Genomic DNA, 9,066 nt, shown 5'->3' on the forward strand with positions numbered 1-9,066 from the left:
GAACGAGGCGACGCTCCCAACAACGGATTTAAAATCACGAATCCTCCTCCAGCTCGCAGACACAGTTTGTCTTTTCGTGCCAAACAAATGTTTTTGTTGTAGAAATGTTATTTGCGAAGCTTTTTTTTTTTAAGGTTGTTTTTTCCATCTATTTTCAGGCTCCGCGTTCCGTCGACCAGTAAATTTAGAAACGGCTCCAGTGGCAGATTTACTGATACGCAGAGGTCAGCGCTTTGATTTACTCACTTCCTGTGTTGCCTGTCTGTTGTTTGTTCTCATGTTTTTTTGCCTCTCTCTCTCTCTCTCTCTCTCTCTCTCTCTCTCTCTCTCTCTCTCAATGGTTTTTCATAACTGGTAAACATTTGTCACTGGAGGGAAACACTTTCCCGTCTCCCACGTTCGTGTAGCTTTATTTATTAGATGATAGTTTTAATTGCAGGTCAAACAGTTTTTCTCAAATAGCTTTTTGATTGACTAATTGACAAAATGATTGATGGAGTGTTGCTGCTTTGAAATAACTATTCGGAGGGAGGCAAAAATGAGAATCGATGGTAATCTGTTACTTGTTGACTGATGGCGTTCTGTACAGCCCCTAATGACCTGTCAGATGGCGAGGGGGGGTGGGGGGGGGTGAGGTCAGAGGTCATCAGATTCAGACCAGCGGAGCTCCTGCCCGCTGCCACCGTGGTCATCTCTCTCCGTGTCTCTGATAACCACGAGCGGTGTTTGTTTTTCCGTGTGTGCTCCGTCATGTCGGAAGTGAAGTCGGGGCCGTCCTCCAAGAGCAACATGTGCAACCAGGAATAGAAGATTTTCAAGGGAGTCGGGATGGAAAGAAAACAAATAGAAGATAGAGACGTTGGAGGACGAGAGGAGAAGCGTCTCCTACCGTTCTCCAGGAAGAAGATGCGTTCCTCACAGCCGGAGATGCCGTCGCACCACAACGTCAAAAGAATCCATTATTGTACTTGATGACTGAAGCCATAGGCCGCCATCATCATTCCCCGTCAGCTCATTTGTTATTAAAGTGCTGGAATGTGTCTGGTGCTTCATCATGGCGAGCGGTCACTCTGCAGCAGGAGGCCGCATGACTGAGCCTCGTCCTCACCCCCCATTTACACACACACACACACACACACACACACACACACACGTTACAATGAAAACACAGGTACACACTGACTTCCATCCAGACAAATGAAGTGAGTCCACATACGTAAGCTGAATATTACAGACACAGGTGGTCCGAGCTTTGTCGTAGATCGTATTCAGGCTGAGGTCGAGACGAGGACTCTTTCTTCTTCTTCTTTTGTTGTAGGACGTGGTAGCTACCTCCACTAAGGAGGTTATGTTTTCACCCCGGGTCGTTAGTCTGTTATTTGGTGTATTTGGACAACAAAAGTTTGACCAGTTGACGATGCTGTAGCCACATTAACATCAAGGCTGCGTCAAGGGTTAGAAAATCTGTCCAGAGCTGCTGAAGAGGACCATCAGTGGCTCTGGAGGAAGAGAGAGGACTCGACCTGGGTCTCGACTGAGGAGATGGCGCCTTGGGGCTGAGCCCAGGACCCGGGATTCACTCCTGAACCCTCTGGAGACGTCGTGAGCCTGTTAGCGAAACGTTGAGGAAGGAGGGTTCCCAAGTGACCGTCCTGCAGAGTCCAAGCAACAGGTCTCATGTGTGTCAGTGATATTAACACCTAGTCCTACATTACAGAAGGTTCGTAAACATAATCACGTAGAAGTAGTGGATGCACAACAAAACCTGGAAGAAGGATGAAGTGTTGGTCAGGGAGGAACCCAACGAGTCGGGATCAGCGGAAAGGTAATATCTATAAGTGTGTGTCTAATACCTGCAGCTTGATTGAAGGGTTGAGCCCCTGAGGAGGAACGCACTCGACAGGAAGCAGTGGTTTAAACCCAGAAGTAAACCTGCTGGATGAAGGAGTTTCACTATCAGAGAGTCGCAGGTTAGAGGTTTGAAACACGGCAGTTGTTCAGATTAACCAGGACAATTAGAGCAGGATACATTCAGAAGAGTAAGTGACACAGTTCCACAGATTTACAAGATCAAACCTTTACTTTTATGCGACGAGTGGCCGAGACTGTTGCTTTTTTTTTTTAATGTTCCTGTGGGGATCGACCCGCCGGTGAACCCACACACACTCAAGTCTCGTATCTGTTTCCGTGTTCCTCTCAGTTTTCCTGCCAGAAGTTCGGTCGTCTGCTCCGACTCCTGTTTGGCTACTTTATGGCGCCGGTTGGCTGAATGACTCCGGCTCCTTATGAGCAGGTGACAGGGACGAGATGAGGACGGAGAACAACGTGAGATCACAAGTCCGTCAGTCCACCGTGGCCGTTGGGCTTTCTGTACAGGACTCCGTACATTTGTGTTTGCAGGAGCTTTACAAACAGGTTTATTCATGGTCAGAGCTATTTCCCTCAGTTTGTCTTGCTCTATATTCACTATATAGACAAACAGGTTAGTGTATTTTACTAACAACAGAAGAACCCAATAGATTGAGGGGTTGATCCTGATCAGGGGGCGAATCCAGACGTATCTTTGTAGGACGTTTTTCAACATTTTTGTTGATTTCTCAGATAATAATTCATAGAACTTTATGATAATAGTCTCACATTTTTAGGGAACTAATATGTTTGAGTGTGTGGTGCAGATCCCTAAACAAATCTGAGTCTAATGAATTTAATGGTGGTGGGAACAGGAGACTGTTGGGCCTTGAAGGAGGTGGGTGCTCTCTGAGTTTTATTCTAGTTCCATCTCTTTTTCTCTGAGTTTTATCAGTGTTTACCATAGACTGTACATACAAGTACACGTAGTTTCAAGTACACGTAGTATCAGGAACCTGTTTTCTCTGGAATGAAACAGCAGAGGGCGGAGTCAGTTTCTGTGAAAGGCTCATATCAGGTGATAAATCGGTTTGGCTCCAGTTTAGAGCAGAGACGGTACCTGCAGCATGTGTCCACAGTCTGAGGCTGAAGTACGTATCATCACGTGTGTCCATAGTTCACATGCTTCAGAAACAAGCTACATGAGGACAGGACACCTTCTTGTTTCAATTCATGGATAATGTGATGATGATGATGAGATATTTTACAAGTCACTGATGAATCACAGGTTTCTTCAGGATTGTTTTAGACTTTTTCAAGTGAGTGGTGAGTTGAATCAAAGGGTTTGAATTCAGATGTTTATTATCCGCAGCTTCAGACTGTGTCAGGTGGATTTGGCTGCTTATGAAGGAGAGAGCTGTGATTTGTTACTCCAGTGTTCAGCTCTGAATATACATAAATATAAATATATATATATACACATACTGGTTTGGAAGTTCTTCCCTCGGCCGCTCGATCGGAGACAGAGATAGTATCTTTGAAGAATTGTCTGCAACAGCCAGAACATAACTTACTTCACACAGCCAAGTGAAACTGACTGCAAGCCAAACCTTGTGTGTGTGTGTGTGTGTGTGTGTGTGTGTGTGTGTGTTTCTCCCTCTGTCCTCTCTTTCACATCTGCCTCAACTAAAACATCTGTAAAGGCTCTTTTCTTTCTCTCCTGTACATTGTCTCTGACTTATCGATGACTTCTGGTCAAGTTAAGAACAACATTAAATCCAGAGAAGAGGTGTGTGGTGTGTCTGTTCTGGGCTTCTGTAGAAACATGGCGGTGCAACATGGCGGTGCAACATGGCGACCTCCATGAAACAGGACCTGTAGTAGTTTAATAGTAGAAGCACCTTCGCCACCGTCGTTGTGAGAGTGTGTGTGAACGAGAAGGAAAGACTGTGAAACACTTTGTAAAACCATTGAGGTAAAAAGACAGGAAACAGTTTTATTAACACACGAGTACATGTAGCAATGAATCATCCAGGTCAGATCCAGCAGGTGAGATTTATTCCAAACCATAACTCTTTTTCCTTAAAGTAGTTTGGAGCTTATCTGAATACCAGTGGGTATTAGTAACCGAGGCATCAGCTGGTGGTACCACTCTCTCACACTCTCTCTGGATCCTGTCTCGTATCCACTGACTCACATCGAGCCCGAGCTGCTCCGTCTTCTGTGACTTGTAACGTGGCCAAAGTTTAATCAAACGTCTTCAGAGAGACGCCGTGGGTTTGAGTCCGGGTCAGTTCACCACCTGTGTTTGCCGGATGACAAGTTCGAGACCAGCGTTGACCAAAGAAAACACGATTCGGAGGTTGAAGGTCACGACAGTTGAACTCAGTTCACTCACAACCATCAATTATCAGTGTCAGCGAGAAAAATGCCCGAAAGCTTCAAAAGTTTCTTTGTGTTGTTTTTTTTATATTAAATTCTTGTTTTGTGCTCGCACCTTCAACATGTGTCTCCTCATCCTCACTCTCTGAACCTCTGAGTCATCAAACCGTGGGAGAGTTTCAGTGGAAATGCAAACGTGCCGACACCCAAAGTTGTTTCAGCTTCGTAACGCTGCCTCCGTGTTGATGCCACTTTTCAGACGGTTTGTAAAATGTTCCTCTTTTTCCTCTAAGAAATAAAACAAGACGAGAGTTTTCACGTTTGTGCTGTTTGTCTTCTATTGCTGCATCATCTGACATCCAGATGCTGACTTACAGTGGGTACAGCAGGTTTTTGTGTTAATTAGTTTTGTGCTGGTTGTGTGTTTGATGAAGTCATTTGGAGCGATGGAGCCGCGGTATCAACGTCCTGTTGATTCACACACTGGACCGATGTGAGTCCGTCTCAGGGAGAAACAGTGTTATCACGAGGAAGAAAGCAACTAGACGCTGCAGAACTAAATATTAGACCAAGAGGAAATGCTGCGACTTCCTCAAACCATAAAGAAAAAATAATCAATATGTTTTATTGGCCTGGTTGATCAGAAAATGGGACATTTTTTAAAGGATATTTGGTCAAAACAAAACGGGGAAAAGTAGCTCTTTGTTGTGATATCATGAAGCAGCTGTGTGTAGAAGAACTCATCCTTCCTCCGTCGTATCAGTAAATAGCTCAGACGGGAGGATCCAGGGCCGACACACACACACACACACAGACACACACACATACACAGCTTGTCTGTAGGAGAGCAGGGAGGAACCATCCGGGCCCAAATACAACCTGCCTTAAACAAAAGAGGCCTTTACAGACACACGCACACATACAAACACACACACAGATACACTTACACAAACAAACCAATCTCAAGTTAAAGCTGCTGCACACTTGAGGATAGTCAAGTTGATTTTAGACCCAATTTGTCTCTTCTTCAGTAAAATGGTCTTAAAGCTGCAGATTGAGTCGGAGTCTCCTCGATCTCAGCTATGTCAGAAACCCGCGAGAGAGAGAGAGAGAGAGAGAGAGAGAGAGAGAGAGAGAGAGAGAGAGGAACGGAAAGCGTCACCGACAGGATGTGACAGAACTCACGACGTCGGTCCTCCTCCATGTTTGTTTTGTTTACTAAAGTCACGTTCAATCACAACTTTGCGAGATCTGCATTGACACTTGTTTTACAAAATCTTGATTTCAAAATCTCCGCTGGAATGTAAGGAGAGAGAGAGGAAACAAAAGAAGCAGCAGCAGCAGCAGCAGCGGCTCAGTGGCGCTGATTAAGTCCCATAACTCAAAGAAGCTCCACCTCAACATGAATCCGCTGAATATGGAAAAACAAAATATTTCCCGGGTCACTGGGATCTCTGTGTTTCTAGAGAGAGCACTGGGAGCACGGTGGACCAGTTTTCATTTGAAGATAATTTGTTGTTGGTGGAGCAGGAATGCGTTCCATTGGCCGTGGGGGCCATCAATCTTCAAACCATATTGGTTGAGTGGTCGGATGCCTGAGCGCTCCTCTGGGATAAGAGGCGCTCGAGTGTGATTGTGTTTTTTTATGTAGATATCTGTCTTATTTCTTAGGAAGGAGTAAGAAACGACAGGAAAGAGGAGAAAGAGAGAGGAGCAGCAGTTCGGCTGTTCCCACCTCCGTGCTGCTGGCTTCTTTCTCCTCAGGACGTCTGAGTCCTATCAGGGATCACGTGTCTTATCATGATGGATCCGTGTTCATTTATCAGCTCGACACAGAACAAAAGGCTCGGACGTGTCTCTGTGTTCAACAGTTAGACCCACAAGTGAGAGGGTGTTCAGCTTCAGCCGGTCGGTCTATACACGACGGACATGAAGATGATTACTGTAGGTAATAAAGTCTTGTGAAGTCAAAGTGAACTTCTTATTTAGTTTTATTGCTCGTCTGCTCAGCTGTGATGGTTCGAATGAGACCTTTTTCTCAACTAACAATAAAACCACCGTGAGCCAGAACACACAGGATCCGAGGCCTGGACCCGGTTCAGCTTCATGAAACTCAGCCGCTGTGGTTGAGAAAAGCAAATATAGTTTTTCTTCAGTTTATGTTTCAGTCAATTAAAAGTTACAACTTCTTTTTTTTCTTTCGTTCCAACTGGGAAAAGTGAAGCAGGAATAAAACGGCTCAAATGAACCGATGAGGTCACGTCTTTAAAAAAGTCTGTTTGTTGTTTGGTTTGTTCAGTTTCTACAGAAATCGACAAGAAAATGATAAAACTTCTCACTTTATAACGTCAGTAAACATTTTCCTCAGGAGTTTATGTCTCAATCTCTAGTTTTATGATGTTCATTTAGTGGTTGACCTTTGATATGACGATGAAGGCAGTTTGTAAGACGGTAGAGATTCAGTTGTTCTCTGCAACACTCACTGACAACATGTGCGTCCGACATTTACACGTGTTCCAGTAACGTGAGGATCGGACCGCGTGTCAGTCGTGTTCCTTCACACTTCATTTCTACAACATCCTCTTTATTCCCCACATGTCGGCCGTTGTCTGACGCAAACAACATATGTAATGTACACGAGTAGAACAGCAGTGTGTGTGTGTGTGTGTGTGTGTGTGTTATTCACATGCGCACACAAACTCCGGCTGACGTCTGAACAAAGTGCTTTCACAAACTGATTCCTCTGCTCATGACAAACACTTTTAACACGCACTCCGCCTCCCCCCCCCCCCCCCCCCCCACTAACCTCACTCTCTCTCCCTCGTTCCCCGGGAGTTGAAGAGTTGAATCGTGGGTCAGCAGTTCTTTGTGCACGGAGCCAGACAAGATTTCCAGATGGTGAAGTCACCATCTATCTCTGCTCATCAATTTAATGCAGATACACACAGACTTGCACTTGCACACGCAGACACACACACACAATGAATGGGGATGTCTCTTTTAACACTGCTGCTGCACAAACCCTCACACACAACTGTCTAATTGTACCTGTCCTGCGACAAATTGAGACATGTCAGGGCTTTAATTGGATCCAGAAGAAGAGCATGATGGGAAGAAAAGCGCTGAGTGGACACTTCCGTTTCGAGGGGGGGAAAACCCACTTTAACTGTGATGCTTTAATGCTTCACACACTCTGCGTTTGTGTGTGTGTGTTTGTGTGTGTGTGTGTGTGTTTGTGTCCGGTGGTGGCAGCTTGCCAGTGTCCTCGGCCTGTTCAACATCCATTTATCTGAAATTACAGAAGTGTCTCAGAACGAGGACGTGGTGTTGAGGGTGGAGGATTTGTTTGAGGAGCACGTTGACTCAATAATGTTGAAGAATGAACGTGTGCAGCTGTTTCCACCTCGCGTTCCTTTTTCTTCTCCTGGGTTTTCATCCAAAAGGGAAATTTTCTAACAAGATGACCAGGGAATCATTTTGTTTCTGTGGATTGTTACTGAGTGTGTATATTGTGTGTGTGTGTGTGTGTATATTGTGTGTGTGTGTGTGTGTGTGTGTGTGTGTGTGTGTGTGTGTGTGTGTGTGTGTGTGTGTGTGTGTGTGTGTTTGTTGCCATGGCCACAAGAGCGGTCAAAACCAGGAGCATCACTCAGAGAGAGAGAGAGAGATCATTTTAAAAAGGACGACGTTGTTCAGTCGTTCAGATTCAAGGACAACACACACACACACACACACACACACACACACACACACACACAGTTACAATACAATAATGTGATTCAGACAAAGCTGTTGATTTTAAGTAGCGCCACCTGCTGGTCAGATAAACGTCGTCATAGAGAAACGACGAGACCGAGTTGATTAGAATCAAATTGAACTTTATTGTGAACAGGTTGAAAAGGCTCCAGCAGGAAGTAGAACCCCAGGGAAGAGGAGCTGTTTGCTTCTGATATGAAGGACAACAGGTCGGGACGTCTCATGAAGGCTTCTGATTGGACGGTTTATGATATTATGTTTATTAATCGATAATGAGGTGATGATGAACGTATTTTAAAGTATGTCTGGAGACACATGAAGCCTTGATTGACAGGTGTGTCAGCCTATAGCAGCCAGCGGCGGTGGCTCCGCTCCTCTCGGGCTCCTCCTCCTTCAGATCTGGACGTCTGAATGACATCACTCATGACATCATGGTTCCTCTCCCCTCAGGAACCGGAGCCTCCATGTCACCACAACCTTTACTGGAGAAACCAGTCAGTCACCACCACTCAAAATGCAGGATGCACGCAGTCAGTCAGAGGCTACTGGTTGTTTTATTGAATAATAATGATGAGGGGGGGTAGAGCGGTCGTCCTCTAACCAGGAGGTCAGCGGTTTGATCCCCATCTGCATGCCAAAGTGCCCTTGGGCAAGATACTGAATTGCCCCTCGTGGAAAAAAGTGCTGCCCACAGCTGCACTGTATGAAAGTGTGTGTGAATGGCGATAAACTGTAAAGTGTATAAGATAAGATGTATATAAATCCAGATAATTTACCATTTACACACATGTCAGCGTCACAACATTAATCTACAACAACACCATGAATCCTAAGTGAGTCTGAGTTGTTTGTTTTCTTTTATCCACAGACTCTGAACAGGCCAATATTCAAATCCAAACTTTATTTATAAAAACACCTTAAATGACAATATAGAGAAAAATGTATTTGACATCTGTGCTCAGTTTAGTTTGGTCCATGTCCCATCTGTAAACATGGAGGAGGCAGTATTTATGACCAGTGAATAATCCAGCTGTTAGATGTACTTTAAAAAATAAGAAGCTGTTTATATGTAAACTTTAA

The sequence above is a fragment of the Hippoglossus hippoglossus genome, chromosome 6, assembly GCF_009819705.1.
Source record: "Hippoglossus hippoglossus isolate fHipHip1 chromosome 6, fHipHip1.pri, whole genome shotgun sequence".
Classification (NCBI taxonomy): Eukaryota; Metazoa; Chordata; class Actinopteri; order Pleuronectiformes; family Pleuronectidae; genus Hippoglossus; species Hippoglossus hippoglossus.